We start from the raw sequence: 17473 nt of genomic DNA on the forward strand, positions 1-17473 counted from the left end.
CACCCCAAGAAATTTTATTTCATTTACTCTTTCTAAATATACATTGTCAACACATATTTCTACTTCGATGTTTTTCTTTTGGTTTCCAAACAACATAAATTTGGTTTTATTGAGATTCAATGATAATTTATTTATATCAAACCACTTCTTTAATATCGTTAATTCCTGTGTGATCATTTCCAAAACCTGTGGCAACTCCCCACCTGCACACAGTATATTTGTGTCATCTGCAAATATTACAAACTTTAAAATCTCCGATACTCTGCAGATATCATTTAAGTACATAATAAACATTTTTGGACCCAGTACTGAACCTTGAGGTACTCCACAAGCTATATCCATCAAATTAGATTTATATTCATTTATTTGTACATATTGTTGCCTATTCCCTACATAGCTTTTTAACCATTCCAAAACCACTCCCCTAAACCCGTACTTTTCCAGTTTTTTTAATAGAATTTCATGATTAACAGTATCAAACGCCTTCTTTAGATCTAAGAAAACTCCGAGCGCACACCTCTTATTATCCATACATTCCGTTATCTTTTCCATTAAATCTATCAGTGCCAAAGCTGTTGATCTGTTGTTTCTGAACCCATACTGACTATCTGTCATTAATTCATATTTTTCCACAAAACTGTCAAATCTTTTTATGAAGAGTTTTTCCAGTATCTTAGAGAACTGGGAGAGTATTGACACTGGTCTATAGTTTGTAAAATGATGTCTTTCACCGGTTTTGTAAATGGGAATAACTTTAGCAACTTTCATTTTTTGTGGAAAAACTCCTTTTTGAAACGACAAGTTGAATATATATTTTAATGGTTTTACGATACCATCAATAACTGTCTTTACCGTTACCATATCAATATCATTCCAGTCTGTACTGGTTTTGTTCTTAAGTCCTCTAACCATGTCATAAATCTCTTTCTCTTCCACTGCTCTTAAAAACATTGAGCTATTATTCCTTTCAATATTTTCACCAGTGTCCCTTTCTATTCCATCAACCTTTATTTCTTCTGCCAGTTTTGGCCCTATGTTTACGAAGAATTCATTAAAGCCATTTACTATCTCCTCCATGTTATTAATACTTCTTGTCCCTTCTATAAAGTACCCAGGGTAATCATTATTCCTTGATTCATTTTTGATTATTCTGTTTAATACATTCCATATATCTCTTGTGTTATCTTTATTGTGTTCTAACCTTTTAATGTAATACTCTCTTTTACAGGATCTCATTATATTAGTTAATTTATTTTTGTAAGTTTTATACTTCATTTCAGTTTCTATTGTTCTCTTTTTTATGAATTCTCGATATAAGGTATTCTTTTTTTTGCTGGCATTTTGTAGTCCTTTTGTCATCCATGGTCTTCCTGCATAGTTGTGTTTCCTATTGATTTCAATTACTGGGCAGTTTTTATCAAGTAATGTGTTAAATGTTCTTAAAAATCCTTCGTAAGCTTTATTAACTTCTGTTTGTTCATATACAATATTCCAATCTTGCTTTAAAAGTTCATTTCTAAGACAATTTAAGGTCTTCTCTGTTCTTATTCTTTTGTAAATAATCTTATGTCCATCGTTGTTCACTTTATAATGGCAATTATACGATGCAAAGACTGGTAAATGGTCACTTATATCATTGATTAACAGCCCACTTTTTATCTTTCCTTCTATTATATTTGTAAATATATTATCTAATAGAGTTGCACAATGAGATGTTATTCTGGTCGGTCTTGTTATCAGTGGAAATAAACCGATGCTGTACATGGAATCAATAAATTCTTCTGTACTCTTATTATGATTTGGATTCAATAAGTCAATATTAAAGTCCCCACAAATAAACATTCTTTTCTGATTTATATTTGTAAATAAGTCCTCCATATTATCCTTAAATATCTCAATCTTAGATCCTGGTGTTCTATATATACAACTGACAATTAGGTTTTTCCTTTTTTCTATACTTATTTCCACTGATAAACATTCCATCACTCCATCAATAACAGTTGTCATTCTTCCCATTCTTTTGTACTTTAGGTTTTTATCAATGTAAAGTGCCACCCCACCTCCTTTCTTGTTGATCCTGTCTACATGAAGGAATTCATATCCATTTATTTTAAAGTCTTCTTCTTTTCCAGGAGTTATCCAGGTCTCCGATATGGCTATCACATTGAATGGCTGTTCAAACTGTGTTATGTAGTCTTTGATGGATTGAAAGTTTGCATATAAGCTTCGACTATTAAAGTGAACCATTGTTATACCCTGTTCTACCTTGAATTCCTTTTTAAGTTGCTCATTTGTATAATAATTGCATTCATTTGTCTTATTGTTAAAGAAATTACAATCAGGATCTATGTTGCTGTCATACATCAATGTCTTATTTTCAATATCTATATGAGTTGTTAGTTGAAAATTGTCAGACATCTGCGTTGGTTGAGCACTTGGACGGTCACATCATATTTAGCACTGCTTTGCATTTATCAGTTATATTTTTCTAGTTCAGTCATCTCTTTGATGACTAGAACCTTAGCCTGCTCTGGTGTTCCATTTAACTTAATGAATATTTTACAGTCTGACGTCCAAGTTGACTGTATTTTCTTCTGTTTTCTTAATATTCTTGCTTGTCTTGCAATGTCTGCATTTTTCTTGATTAGGTGTTCATTTAAATAAACATTTGTACCTTTTAGCTTTCTTCCTTGCTTGAACAGTTCTTTTTTCTGTTTTCTATTAACAAAACGAATGATAATGGCAGGTATTTGATTTTTTCTCGGAAGAGGATGGCATCCCTCAATATTTTTACTGTCCATTTCTATACCTTTGCTTTTAAAGAAGGCCATTACCTGCTCTTCCAAAGAGCGTAGCTCTTGCTCGGGTGGCTCCCCTCTCTCTGCTGCTGCTACCCGTGCGTATGTCTGATGCTTGGTTTCCAGTCCTGTCACTATCACATCATTTACTCTTGAATATTGTTCCAGATCTGACACCCATCCTTCCAGCATAGCAATCTTCTTGTCCTTTTCCTCGCTCTGCCTTCTTAGTTCTTTAATATCATCCATTAAATTGAGTATCAGTTTTTGTTGTTTTGAAATTGTTGTTATTTCTTCAGACATAAAGTTTAGGGATTTCTTTATGTCCTCCAGTTCCTCCTCATTAACGTTGCTCCTCTTAGGCGGCATCTTAACGCTCCTGGGCCTGGTGGAGCAGGAGGATCCTGGGCCTAGTGGCTGCTGGAAGAGCCTGGGCCTGGTGGCTGCTGGAGGATCCTGGGCCTGGTGGCTGCTGGAAGAGCCTGGGCCTGGTGGCTGCTGGAGGATCCTGGGCCTAGTGGCTGCTGGAAGAGCCTGGGCCTGGTGGCTGCTGGAAGAGCCTGGGCCTGCACCAGATGGTGCAGTGGACACATGTGTGACTGCTGTGATTAAAGCATCTTTCTTTCAGCTTAACGAGTGAACCGTCAGCTCGTTCAAACACACGTTAAAGTCCGTTTGGCTCGACACCACCGAAAGCGTGCTGCTGCAGTCTGCTGGGGGGCATCATCAGAAACAAGGATGCAAGGAGAGGAGACAAACTAGTGAGGAATGCTGGCTCTATAATTGGAGCTGCCACATGCACACACACACACACTCACAGACACACACACACACACACACACACACACACGCACACGCACGCACACACACACAGACACACGCACGCACACACACACACACTCACAGACACACACACACACTCACAGACACACACACACTCACACTCACACACACACACTCACACTCACAGACACACACACTCACAGACACACACACTCACAGACACACACACTCACAGACACACACACACACACTCACAGACACACACACACACACACACTCACAGACACACACACAGACACACACACACACTCACACACACACACACACACACACACACAGACACACAGACACACACACAGACACACACACAGACACACAGACACACACACAGACACACACACACACACACACACACACACTCACACACACACACTCTGTGTGAAGCTCGTCTATATTATATTTTCTGATCTATCATACAGCTTAAACTTATTCCTGGTTATATCCTGATCAGTGCTGAGCAGTTAAACACATAACTATCAATGAAATCATGTATGAATTATGATTCTGTGATTAACAATGAATACACTTAATATCACTTCTCATTTTCAAAATCATGTCGTTTAGCTTTGAAATGTCTGCATTTGTGAAGAAAACATTTTCTTAGTAACAACATTTGTTAAGATCCAACCATGCAAACTATGATTTTTGCCATTTTTCAAGTGGTCTTAAACCTTTAATCAGGACTGTATCTGATATCACTTCCATTTAATGTGAAAAAGCTGCATCAGTGTTTTGCTGGGATGCGTCTGCTCCTCTGGCTTTCCTGTTAGCAGTGAGTGCAACGATGTCACAGAGGTTTTAGGGCAGCATCAACTCCAGCAGATATATTTGTCACTCTGGAGCACATTTTAGGAAAATAACAAGAAGTAAATGAAGGAAACCGACAGAAGCAGACAGGATAAGACGAGCGTCGTATCTGAGACAATAACCAGGGCCGGACCGTTTCTGACAGCTGCATCGTTTTTATTGTGCAACAACACGGCAGCAGAGGACGATTTGATTTTGTCTTGGGAATAAATCACTACTGGAAATCACAGGACTCAGATCAACACACGTCTGCTCTCCAGAACCAGGACGACATGCTGAGATCACGGTGGGCGACAAATGTTCATCAGCAGAACGATGAGACAGAAACACAGAAGAGCCGTTTGGAAAGGCAGGAGGTACAGTGCTAACAGGCTGCAAGAAATATAAATACAGACTCACGTCTGTCTCTGTCAGCACTTATCATTCAAAAGATACGACACACGTGTGCAAAGAAGTGTCCAGGTTCATCCTGACCATCAACCTTTCTGACTGAAGGGCATTTCTGCCAGCAGGACTTCAGATATAAGCAGTGACAATAACACTATCAGTCATGGTCTGGCATTCCCAGAGCACAAAGCTCAGCAGGACATAAACAGTGTGGAGTCATCAACATCATCAACAGAAGGCAGAAGAGCTTTGAATGTCCTTCAAGAAGTCTGGAGAAGTGTTCCTGCAGGTCCTCACAGAGACGCCAGAGAGCTGCTCAGCGAGTTCAGAGTGAGCTGAAGGATGATGGTCAGACCATAACATTCCTCCAAAAGTGCCTTCATGGACCTGCAGCCGAGAAACCGATGCAAAGTGTTTATGCAGGTGAGAGAAGTTCACCTGAGGGCTCTTAGTCAGCGTGCATGCCGAGCGCTGAGAGACGGAGGTTGTGCTGCAGGCAGACGTTTGGACGGCGACTCAGACTTCTCTTCTAGACGTCGTCAAATATTTGTCTACGAGATGACGACGAGACAGGTACCGTCCTCCTGAGTGCACAAAAACACACAAGTGAACACAGCAGCACACAAATCCACACGTCTGTGGACACGTCAGGACAATCTATAATCTTCTAACACAAAAACAAACAGTGTTCACTAAAGTAAACACACAGAGCAGTAGCAGATTTTTTTAATGTGTTTTATTTATTTTCATTTGCTGCTAACTGCCTTGTTTTCATTTGTAGTTTTTGTAGTAGGAAGAACTACAAAATCCACAAATAAACAAAGTGCAGTTAACAAATGTAGTGCTCTCCACTATGTGAACCCCTCAGCTGAATTTTTAGGTTTTTCAGTTCAAGCCAATGAAATGAAATCCAAAAATTCAACCCAACAATCAAATGATCCCCTATGAGCAAGCACTCTGGCAACGGTGGAGAGGAAAAACTCCCTTTTAACAGGAAGAAACCTCTGGCAGAACCAGGCTCAGGGAGGGGCGGTCTTCTGCCATGACTGGTTGGGAGGTGAGGGGCAAAATAAAATCAAACATAAAGGAGAGCACAGGTCGGTGGACTGTGGCTCGAGTTTAAAAGATGCTCGAATCCCGCCTGAGGTGGTATGGACACGTGATTCGAAGCGATGAGAACTCAGCAAAAACGACTATTAAGGATCGACCCAGACGGCGCCGGCCTCGAGGCAGACCGAAAAAACGGTGGATGGACAAAATCAAGGAAGACATTAAGACCATCAACGCGTCACCTGAGGACGCCTTGGACAGAACCAAACGGAGAAACCTTTGCTGAGGAGCGGACCCTGCACCAGCGGGAACAACGCCAGGATGAAGGTGGACTGTGGCTGGAAAACATCATTACTGTTTTTAAAGGGTAACTGGTCCACAATTGTCGATGGGACGTGTGCATGCAAGCACACGCAAGCCATCCTGTGGGACATTCTCTTCAGCCGAAAATCTTAGAGGCGACCCAGAAAGCTGCAGGAAGAGCAATGACACATCCGGCAACAGTTAAACCTACTTTAAGTAGGTTTAGACCCCACGAACCAGGCGATTCTCTTTCTGTTGTCTCTTGTTCATGTACCGCTGGGCGCTGAAGATTTTCCACAGTTTGTCTGAGTTCTGCCATCTCTTGCCTCAATTGTGCGTTTCCTTGCATGAGTTGTGCGTTTTCTTGACTGAGTTGTGCGTTTCCTTGCCCGAGTCGTGCGTTTTCTTGACTGAGTCGTGCGTTTTCTTGACTGAGTCGTGCGTTTGCTTGACTCAGTTGTGCGTTTGCTTGACTCAGTTGTGCGTTTGCTTGACTCAGTTGTGTGTTTTCTCCATTGAGACGCCTGTTTTCTCGATTGATTGTTCTGATATGTTGACTGAATTCTATGAACGTTTCACTGAGTTGTATGTGTTCTTCCCAGAGTTCCTCTATCGTACGCTGCAGTGGGTCTAACTGATCACCGTTTCCCTGTGACATTTCTTTAGAGGTTTAAAGCTCAAAAGTGTCAAAAAAGTTAAATCTCTGAATGATTTAAATGCAAAGGTCAGCTTTGTCTAAGGTCAGCTTTGTCTAAAACAACTGGCTCTTTCTGATGTAAACTGTTAAACGACCTCCTCTATTTATAGACTTGGTGGGTGTGCAGAGAATGTGATGTCCCTGTGACATCACAATGCTCCTTTGATGTTCTCAAAGGATCATTGTTATGTCACCGTGACGTCACAATGATCGTTCGAGAAGATCAAAGGAGCGCTGTGGATCATTCTGCGCATGCTCAGATCATAAAGGTGCTTTTAGCAACAGCTGGTGGTGATTCATCGTTATCAACCCTTAAACTCGTGAATTGGCTCTCTAGCTTTTCGATTGCTACTGTTGTCTATCACATATGTATTATTTGGAACCCAGCTTACCTGTAAAAACAGACACACAGCAGGTAACAGGAACTACTCGGTGCGCCAGCTCGGCACCACTAGGCTGTGTCCCAATTCAGGGTCTGCACCAATGAATGTATAAAACATTGAGATTTTAACCAAATGTTTAAAATGTATAAAACCAGAGGACAGCATTATATTTCTGATATTAACAGTAACTCTGGGCATGTGTAGAGTGTGCAGATGATGTCATCGCTGTCTAAAAATGGATAAAAAAAAAACCATAAGGAGGGCTGAATCCTTCAATAACACAGACTATTAGAGTGTGTAGCATCGCTAACTAGCTAGCAACAAGCCTCCAACACAGCGCGCATGCTAGCGGCTAATCTAGCAAACGCATTAACAACAGAGCGATTTTAGAACTATAAGACGATAAGCTGTGTGTCTTTTCTTATAACAGTGACATGGTTGTATTTTTACCTTAATTAAACGAGTCGTCAGTCGCGGGAAACCAGCAAAAAACTCGAGCCACAGGTGCTACGTAAAAAGTGTAGGGGGCGTGTTTGCGGTCACGTCCAGCGGGTGTGTGGGCGGGAGTGTTACACAGTCGCTCCACCTCAAGTCACTACTGCGCAGACTCTGGCTCCAAATGTTGGAACGACGATTAAAAGATGCTTAAAAGCAGCTCAAAAGAGAACGGACTGCATAGAGACCGATTTCGTTCAGAGGCGAAGCGGCGGTACTTGCAGAAAATAGCCTGCATTGGAAATGTGGACCCGTATGAAATACGGCCGTGGAGTAAAAACCCTGGAGACCAACCGCTATTGACGTAGCCTGACATATTCTCGTACCTTATCTGTGGAGTCAGCGCGTACAAGTCGTCATTCAAACAAAGGTAAGTCAGCTCGAGTACTGCGAGTGAAATGCGTTTGATTTCCATCCGAACATTCACATTAGTGCAGCATAAATTCATTCATGAGGGGAAATTACAGTGAGAACATGTGGAGGCTGTTAGAGGGATAACATAGTGAGTTCAGTGCATTGATGAGACACTGTCCTGAAGGATTTAGTTATTCTTTATGGTTAAAGAAATTGCAATGATTTATTAATGTTTATTATAAATAATTCTAATTATACATCTTGCGTCAATATTTGTATCTTGAATCACTAAAAATACATTTTATTTTAGTTTTATACATTGATTAATGACCTGCAGAATCTCCTTATCATATTAAGTGATTCATAATTGTCACTTTATGCTTTCTCCATCTCTACAGTGATGGCATCCTTGCATTACATACTTTAGGTTCATTTTCTGCAGGCAGGTTTCTGACAGAGAACAGGCAGATTTACACTATAACCTGCAGCGATGGACACATAAAGAAATGAAAAATGACATGTATGTGCTAACTTTCTAAACACTTTGTTACATTTATGATAAAGTAGATTAAACACATTTGTGTCGGCCTTGGCTCATAGTTCTTGTCTTTAAATGGACTTTGTCTGTGTGTGTTTCAGGTCCTGCACTCTCAAAGACTGAATGAACCAGCATTGCAGCCATGGGTCACTGTGAGCATCACAGGGAAGGTTGAAGCCGCCCGCTGCACCTGCATGGCCGGAGTCGCAGAGACCTGCACCCACGTCGCTGCTCTTCTGTTTAAAGTAGAAGCAACAGTGTTGATCCGTGGCACAAGGACTGTTACAGATGAACCTCCATACTGGGTTTTGCTGGGTAATGTGACTGTAGCAGGTTGAAAAAAGCTACATGTTTATTTTTGTAAGAAAACCAATTACCCCCTTATTTTTTGTTTATTATTGTGACTTATTTTGACATTGTTATGTGTTGTTATATTGGTTATATTTCATTATGCCAGTAGATGGTGCTCTTGCACTGCTGTGGAACTACCAGAGAGACTCTAGCTATAGGCTCTGCGCATGCGCAGCTCAGAAATAAATGAGCTCCGGCCTGAGCAAGACGCTAACTTCGGTGTCCTCTCTATTAATCCACAGGTACTGACAAACAAACTTTTATGTTACCGAACTGGTTCTAAATGTCATGTAAGTTGAGTAACAACTGTTCGGCTATATTTTGAGATGAGAGTGATGATGTTGTTTTGTGGTATTTTGTTGTAATGAGTATTAGTGTATCATCGGCATAATGCTACGTAGCACTATAAGTATATGCTATGACAGTGGCAACCTGCGACTTCCGAAAATGTGTTGTAGTGTTTGTTTTAGTGTTAGCCAAGCAGTACTGAGTACATGTATTAAGAGGAAAGCTTTTTGTTGGTGAAACAACGTTGCAGTCGTCTGCCGCCATGTTATGTTGCGTTCAAGGGACGCCATGTTCAAAAGTAATAGCGTATATGGCGCGAATGTGGGGAAAGGTTGTGTGAATGTGGTATGTTGTTATGCTTTAACCGTGAGTGTTTTGTTTAAGTTGTGAGTATGTAAAGTCATTTTGAATTAGTTTGTATTTATTTTGCTTTTGAGAGAATGCTTTTTGTAACTTCATTTTTGTTTATGAACTCTGTTATTTTATGGGAAGAATGCATGGTCTAGTGTGATTTGTATTGTGTATATGTAGAGAAATAAATGAGCTCCGGCCTGAGCAAGACGCTAACTTCGGTGTCCTCTCTATTAATCCACAGTTTGCTCATATTTGGCTACGCAGTGCTCTCTAGCCTGTGTGCCGCTTGCTGCCGGTCCAGATTCCCCTAGGTCTGGTGCCGGTAACATGACCAAGATACAGTCAGAGGTTGGCCATAAGATGGACTTCTCCTCTTCAGCTGCCCAAAAAAGGCTCTTGATCAAAACATACACAGACCATCTGTAGTGACAGGTAAAAGGAGCCGTCCTCAAAAAAGAAAAACCCCACCTGCTACTGTGGAGGAGTCGTCACTGCTATAATGCCATCATGTTTTATCTAGGGGTCTAGATTTATGCCTGTAGTGCACTGCCGTGTAAATAATTTGCATTTACTGAATATGTACTGACTGAGTCCTGCTGTTCAAAAGTTGAATAAAGAAACAAACTAATTTTTGCCTCTTTTTTTTTAAAATTAAAACCACTTCATAGAACATCACATCAGTTACAATGATGATGTCATTTATAGTTTACAAATGACAAAATGTTTACACAAAATCATGACAGTGTTTACATGATATCACCCACTACTAACATTACTTTATTTACTGTGTCTTTTGAAAAAATACAGCTATTTATACAGCAAAAGACTAAAGAATATTTAACAGGAGCAGGTTTCATTTTCCCTGGTTTTATTATCACTGTTCACTAAACGCAGCAAACCTTCACCATCTTATCCAGAAGGGTCACCTCTTCACCCTCACATGGAAGAAGTAATCTGATTGGCATGGTGGTATGTTTGAAGCAGGTCCCTCGTGTAGCGCTGGAACCCAGTCACGATGTTTCATCCATTTCATGGGCTGGTTTGCTGCAATAATGCCAAATAATTAGCATCTCTATAAATAGAAGGTAGTTCTGCAAAATCACTCAGTAGGATGTTTGTTCTAATTTGCTATGAGCTCAGAGCGCATAGAAAATAAAACTAAAAGGCTATAAAGATATGAACATATTTAGAACTTACCGGAATGAAAATGTCCGGAGCACCAACAGATATTTGGAGATGGAAGAGAACTGGATATCAGCTCGTCTCACAGCTGCTATCCAGGCTGGACGCCTTCGTTTGGTAACATCGATACACGAGCTGCCTCATGTTGCTTCCAGGTTGGGGAAGAATGAAAAGACAAACCCTTTTCGAGCTTATTCTCTTGCCGGTCGTGCGATCGAACATTGCAGCCGACCACACAGCAAGAACGAACCATGGCTGTTGTGTGTGCCTTCGCTCCTTTTTCGTTTGCGCTTTGTTTCGACCCCCAAAATGGCGGATCGGGCCAAAATCATGGGACTAAAGTCATCTCACTGTGGTAATGTAAATATAATATGGCCAATATTATATGTATTGTCAGATTATTATGATATATATATATATATATATATATTACAGCAGTGAGCTTGAACTCTGGGTCAGAGATTCAAGTTGCAGTTATTTATATTTCCTATCACCTTAAATCTTCACTCAAAGACAAGTATCTGTGACAGTGTATCTACAGATGTATTATACATAAGAGACAAATATTGTTTGTTTAATATGTTAGAATTATTACATTTGGCTCAATGCTTACATATATGAGTACATGATGACAATAATCACGACCCCACAGAGCGGGACATTCGCTTCAGCCGAAAATCTTAGAGGCGACCCAGAAAGCTGCAGGAAGAGCAATGACACATCCGGCAGCAGTTAAACCTACTTTAAGTAGGTTTAGACCCCACGAACCAGGCGATTCTCTTTCTGTTGTCTCTTGTTCATGTACCGCTGGGCGCTGAAGATTTTCCACGGTTTGTCTGAGTTCTGCCATCTCTTGCCTCAATTGTGCGTTTCCTTGCCCGAGTTGTGTGTTTTCTTGATAGAGTTGTATGTAGTTTTCACTGAGTTGTGTGTTTTCTTGACTCAGTTGTGCGTTTTCTTGACTGAGTCATGCGTTTGATTGACTCAGTTGTGCGTTTGCTTGACTGAGTTGTGTGTTTTCTTGATAGAGTTGTATGTAGTTTTCACTGAGTTGTGCGTTTTCTTGACTCAGTTGTGCGTTTGCTTGACTGAGTCGTGCGTTTGATTGACTCAGTTGTGTGTTTTCTTGACTCAGTTGTGTGTTTTCTTGACTCAGTTGTGCGTTTGCTTGACTGAGTTGTGTGTTTTCTCGAGTGATTGTTCTGATATATTGACTGAATTCTATGAACGTTTCACTGAGTTGTATGTGTTCTTCCCTGAGTTCCTCTATCGTACGCTGCAGTGGGTCTAACTGATCACCGTTTCCCTGTGACATTTCTTTAAAGGTTTAAAGCTCAAAAGTTGAAAAAAAAGGTCATCTAAAAAGTAGGGGTGGGGGAAAAAATCGATACTGTGTAGTATCGTGATATTTTGTTTTCTAATAATGTATCGATACAGGGACGGCAGAAATCGATATTTTGTTACAAAAAAAAGTTTTTGTGGACTCTTACTTCAGAGCATGTTGATCCTTTTTCTGAGCAAGAATCCTGACATTCCTTCACTGTCCAAATGTGTTTAACTTTTTTTTTGGCAGCAATAAACATGACAGTTTACTTATTTTAATTTAAGACATGTTTTATTTTAATTAAGTTTAAAACTTTTTTATTTAATGTAAAATTATTTTGTTTTAATTTACTTTCAAATTCTTCAGTTGCTGAAGGGGCTGCATAGTTTTCATATTGCATAGTTCAGAATAGTTATAATTGTACCAGATGGTTGCATTCAGTTCAGTGGGACTAGACTGTAATACAAACCGTTCAGTTTGTCAACAATAAAACTGAAATGAGAGAAAGACTGAGTGTGAGACTTTGATATTAGATAAAATGAATATTGATAAAGTTTACCTTTATGTACAGAATCTGAATATCGCAAAATATTTAAGAAAATTGCAATAATATCGTATCGTGGGATGTATGGTGATTCCCACCTCTACTAAAAAGTATCTGTGACAGTGTATCTACAGATGTATTATGTAACAAATATTGTTTGTTTAATTTGTTGGCATTACTAAATTTGGCTCAATGCTTACATACATGTGTAAAAAGCAAATGTAGGAGCTGTGATATTAGCACTCGGTGTATTACTAAGATAACCACATTAACATTACTGACACTCGCTGACTTTTAATAGTCATTCTATAAATGCTGTCCGTGTAAATGGTCTTACCTGTAAACACTGCATATCCACCGGATTCCAGCCAGAGTGGATTCTGGAGTCTTCCACGCTCCTGTTAGTGATCCTCCATCTGGATGGATGAGAACAACCTTCTGAACAATCTAGCAGGAGATGGCCCATATCTATGGGACTGATTTGTGCTAATAACGCCCATTGTATGGACTGATAACAGCCGAAGCGAGAAGGGTCTTGCTGCAGCCACTGTGGAGCTCCACAGTAACCGGATACACGTGACCTCCACAGTAGCCGGAAGCACGTGACCTCCACACTAGCCGTAAACATTCATGGATACCGTGGAAGTCTTGCAAGTTGATCACAAAGGTTGGTTAAGTCTTTCTTAAATAAATTTGCCGTTAGTGATTTTATAATTCTAGGAATCGTCTAGTTTTCTTACAATGATCATGTTGCCACTTATTTAGCGTTACAACAACATTCCTCCTTATTTTAATGTTTTTTCATCGTGCTCCATGGCAGAGAAACACACAGATATGCTTTTTCCCGGGCCTGGTTTAAGTAAGAGAGCTGGATTAACGGCTTCTGTGGGCGAGAAGAAGCAAAAACCACATTTTGCATTAGAGTATGATTTATTGTTGGCGTCAGAGATGCGAAATAACGAATACTTCAATACTGTACTTAAGTAGAATTTTCTGGTATCTTTACTGCTGTACTTTTTTGTGCCTACTGTATACTTCTTTATACTTCTACTTCTCACATTTTAGCACGCGTATCTGTACTTTGTAATCCGTACATTTGTAAATCAGCACGCGTGCTTTGGACGCAAGATTACTTCAAAATTTTGTACATAAATTATATTTTAGACCCTGTACTTCTTACTTCGACTTGACTAAAAAGTCGAGTCAGTGCTTTCTCAACAGAGGTATCTAAACTGTAGTAAGGAACGTGTGTACTTGTGACACCTTTGGTTAGCGTCAACACTGTAAATTTCATCACAAACAGATTTATATATTTATCAATACTTCTATTCGTCATTCTATTCTGTACAGCTTTTTTATTGCCCAGATTTTAGTTAGCCTCTGTTCAATTGACTGTTATATGTCAATAGAAACATGTCTCACAAATTAAAGTGTCTTGTAAAATATTTGTGGGTTTTTTTTCAAGAATTTTCTTCCCAAATCTATTACATGTCAACTGTAAATTGTTATTTCTGCTAAAACCTTAACTTAAATGTGTATATGGTGTTTATCTGTTTCTCTCTCTGTTTTAGATGCACACATCAATCTGGAATTCGGGCTTAAAGCCAGAATTGCAGGAATGCAACACGTGTTGCAGAGGACTCTTTCACTGCCCTCTGTGCCCCACTTTCAGCCCTACTGTCAGGGCAAAGATTGAGGAGCATCTAAGTGTGCATATAAAAAATGCTTTGCCTTTCAAAGGTATGTTTGTATTAAATATACTTTATAGTTATAAATATGCACTTTTTTTAAGCACTTCTGCAGTATCTTTGTTGACTTAAAAGTTGCTGTTGATATTGTACAGTTCAGTTTATTCATCTGCAACAAAAATAGTGTTTTTATAAAATATATTTTTATTTACTTTTCACCACTTTTCTTGACATAAGTTTTGTGATCCATACCATTTTGCTTTCATTATTGAGGTTGGCTTGGATGTTTTTGTTAACATGTACAATCTGATTGTTAGACAAATTGATTGCATTCTATACAACTACATTTAAATTACATCTGTTTGTTTGTTTGTTTTTTTCTCTTACAGATAAAATGATATGCCGGTGCAGGCTGCCTTGTAGGACAACAGGACACTTTCACTGCCCTGTCTGTAAGATTACAATCATACGGCGTGGGGATATGGCAAGGCATTTATTGTCTTGTCAGCATTCTTCAATGCCAAGTCAGCCACCATTATCAGGACTGCTCCCCGCTGAACTCTCCGAGGAGACCCGTATTCCTCCGGCAGTACTCTTCGAGGAGCCCCGTTTCCCCCCCAAGGTTTTGTCTTCGGTATCTGAACCATTTTCTGAGTCTTTGTTAGAACATTCATTGGCTCTACCCTCTGTGTTCAATAAAACTGCAGCTGATGGAAAGTCCATGAAAATGACATGCCCTCACTGTGGCCTTACTCTTCGTAGCTCTGGCAAGCTATTTGCACACTGGAGAGAGGAAGCCAAAGCTGTGCTTGAAGGACAACACGTGCCCATTTTCAGACTGAAAAAGCGCAAGTTCCAGGAAGTCAGTCAGGTCAGTATTCACTTTAAACAGTAGTGTAATTACATGGTTAGTGAAATTTGAATAACTGTTAAAAAACTGTTCTGCAACAGAGAAATAACTATGTTTTCATCCCCATTTGCCTGACACAGGAGCCAGCAGTTGTTGAAGATCTGCGTCCTGCTGTGCAGTGGGTTGTCCAAAATAAGGCACTTTTCTGTGGACATGTAACAATGCCCAAATATGTGTCCTTAAATCAAGGGGACCAGCAGAGGGTCTTAATAGACATGTCAGAGGAAGAAGACACTGGAGCAAGGGACTTGTTCCTCTTTGTTTTTCAGTTTGCAAAGGACATGGAGCTCTTTTTGAAAGCATGTGCTGATGAGCAGGGGCTAAGGGTCAGTGCTATGTTTGACATGTAATGGACAAATGAAGGCACTGGCTGTGTTTGTTTGTTTGTTTAATATGTTGTTGTTGTTGTTGTTGTTTTGTTTTGTTTTTTGCGTAGTACAAAATTCCAATTAAACTTATTTCAAAATGTTGTTCACTTTATTCTGTGTCCATACTTATAATAAAGGATTACAGTGTAACAGCATTAAATGTAAATGTAACAGCATTTTTTTAAACTTGTAATTTCAAAATAAAAAGCTTATTGTTGATATTAACAGTAAAGAATTGCAATCAATAATATTTTTATACATTTTAAACATTAACACTCTGGGCTCTATCCTGGCCATTTGTGGACACTTCACTTATTCTTTTTTTTGACTACTGCACTGCAGTGGACCAAAAGAATGACACGGGTTTGATCTTAAGGATCTAATAGTTGTGTGTGTTGTGCATGACATTGCCACACAAATATGTATTTGCAAGATAGAGTAGAATAAATTATGACGCATGAAATATTACATAGGCTGCAGTGAATTTCTGTTGATACAGCCTATTGAGCTTTGAGTTTCCCAGTCAAACTTAGCTTTGAAGCACATGCTAAAAACACTTTTACTCTTGTACATTTCAAAACAAGACACCATAGCCAAAATATTAACAAAATATATATCAGGGCTCGCAAAATCGCTAGCCCGACGTCCCGGGGCTAGTGATATTTCCAGTCAGGCTACCAAAATCTATCTCAGCCCTGCCCGTCGGGCTATCATAGGAAGTAAAAATATATGACAATGCCTTTGCTTTCTTTCGCAAATGTAGCTGAGTAATTAGCTGAGTCCTCATCAAAGAACAGTGCTCTTTAATGAATGCAGCACATAACTTTACATCGTAGAGGTAACAGGGAGACATATCGAGTTATCAGATAGCCGTCTTAACTATATTCTAACTCTTCAATTTCCCGACTGCACTTTCCTCTTATTTCACGACACCACCCGTGGTGCAATATGGTATAGTCGGACAGGACACAACATCACTCACTAGCTTACTCTTCAAACGTGGCACGTGAAATCTCCCGCAGCAAGTGTGGTGGATCATAAATTTGATTAGTTTTGAAGTTGTACATCTCTGTTCCTTATATTTCATGTCATGCCCTTATTAATGTTTTATTTGTTGCTTTGACTGTTTTCGAATAGAATATGCAGTGGGAATATAGAGGGAGATAAGTAGTGAAAGTTTTGCCTGGGTTGATTGTGCGTCGATCCATTGTTAATGCCTCAGGGCTCCAGTAGGTGGGTTCGCGCGCTTCCTCCTTCACTCAATACAGACGAGTGAGAGTGAGAGCTGCGTGTCTGTGCCTTTCTTTCACCTCTCCTCACTATTTCCCCTGTTTAAGGGCACAACATTTGGAGGCACCGCTGGGATGATTGATTCGAGGACCATCCCTGACCTGTAAGAGAAATCCTCTCGTTGATCATCCCCCCCAGACGACCCAGGTATCAGAAAGGAGCATATTAAAGCAGCAGAGACATCGCTAGACCTACGTTGGTATCTGTATCCTGAAGTGGAAAAAGTGGCCACTAGGGGGCAGTAAAAGCCAACTAAGTCTGATCATTTCTCAACTGACTGCTTGTGCTAACTCCTCTGACAACATGGAGTCTGAATTAGAAAAGCTACAGCTGGAGATTAAAGGAACACTGTATCAACTGACTTTAGAGCAGCTGACTAAATTATGTGATGTACTTCAAATCTCAGGACCAGGAAAAGAGTTTGTGATTAATAGAACGCGCAGTCAGCTAGTCTCGCATTTAGTTAAGCACCTTGAACGCACCGAGCTGGCTACCCGAGAGGATGAAGGTATGTCAGAA

At 39.9% G+C, this 17473-nt stretch overlaps 2 long non-coding RNA genes across 3 annotated transcripts; one reads left to right on the forward strand and one right to left on the reverse strand.

Annotated features, from left to right (window-relative positions):
- Nucleotides 1-2997: 2997 nt before the first annotated feature.
- LOC308399433 lies at nucleotides 2998-7811 on the reverse strand. 2 transcript variants are annotated; one of them, XR_013972168.1, is made up of 4 exons: nucleotides 7719-7811; nucleotides 7278-7360; nucleotides 5274-5419; nucleotides 2998-3508 (listed from the first exon to the last, which is right to left on the reverse strand). It is a non-coding gene; the product is annotated as an uncharacterized lncRNA (long non-coding RNA). The 2 variants fall into 2 exon arrangements; XR_013972169.1 differs by lacking the exon at nucleotides 2998-3508 and having other exon boundaries at nucleotides 4386-5419.
- A 5505-nt stretch (nucleotides 7812-13316) lies between these two features.
- Nucleotides 13317-15469, forward strand: LOC308400005. The gene is made up of 5 exons (XR_013972290.1): nucleotides 13317-13365; nucleotides 14270-14438; nucleotides 14776-15020; nucleotides 15149-15257; nucleotides 15377-15469. It is a non-coding gene; the product is annotated as an uncharacterized lncRNA (long non-coding RNA).
- Nucleotides 15470-17473: the final 2004 nt, after the last annotated feature.

This window comes from Rhamphochromis sp. 'chilingali' (assembly GCF_963969265.1).
Source record: "Rhamphochromis sp. 'chilingali' genome assembly, chromosome: 7".
In the NCBI taxonomy this organism is placed as follows: domain Eukaryota; kingdom Metazoa; phylum Chordata; class Actinopteri; order Cichliformes; family Cichlidae; genus Rhamphochromis; species Rhamphochromis sp. 'chilingali'.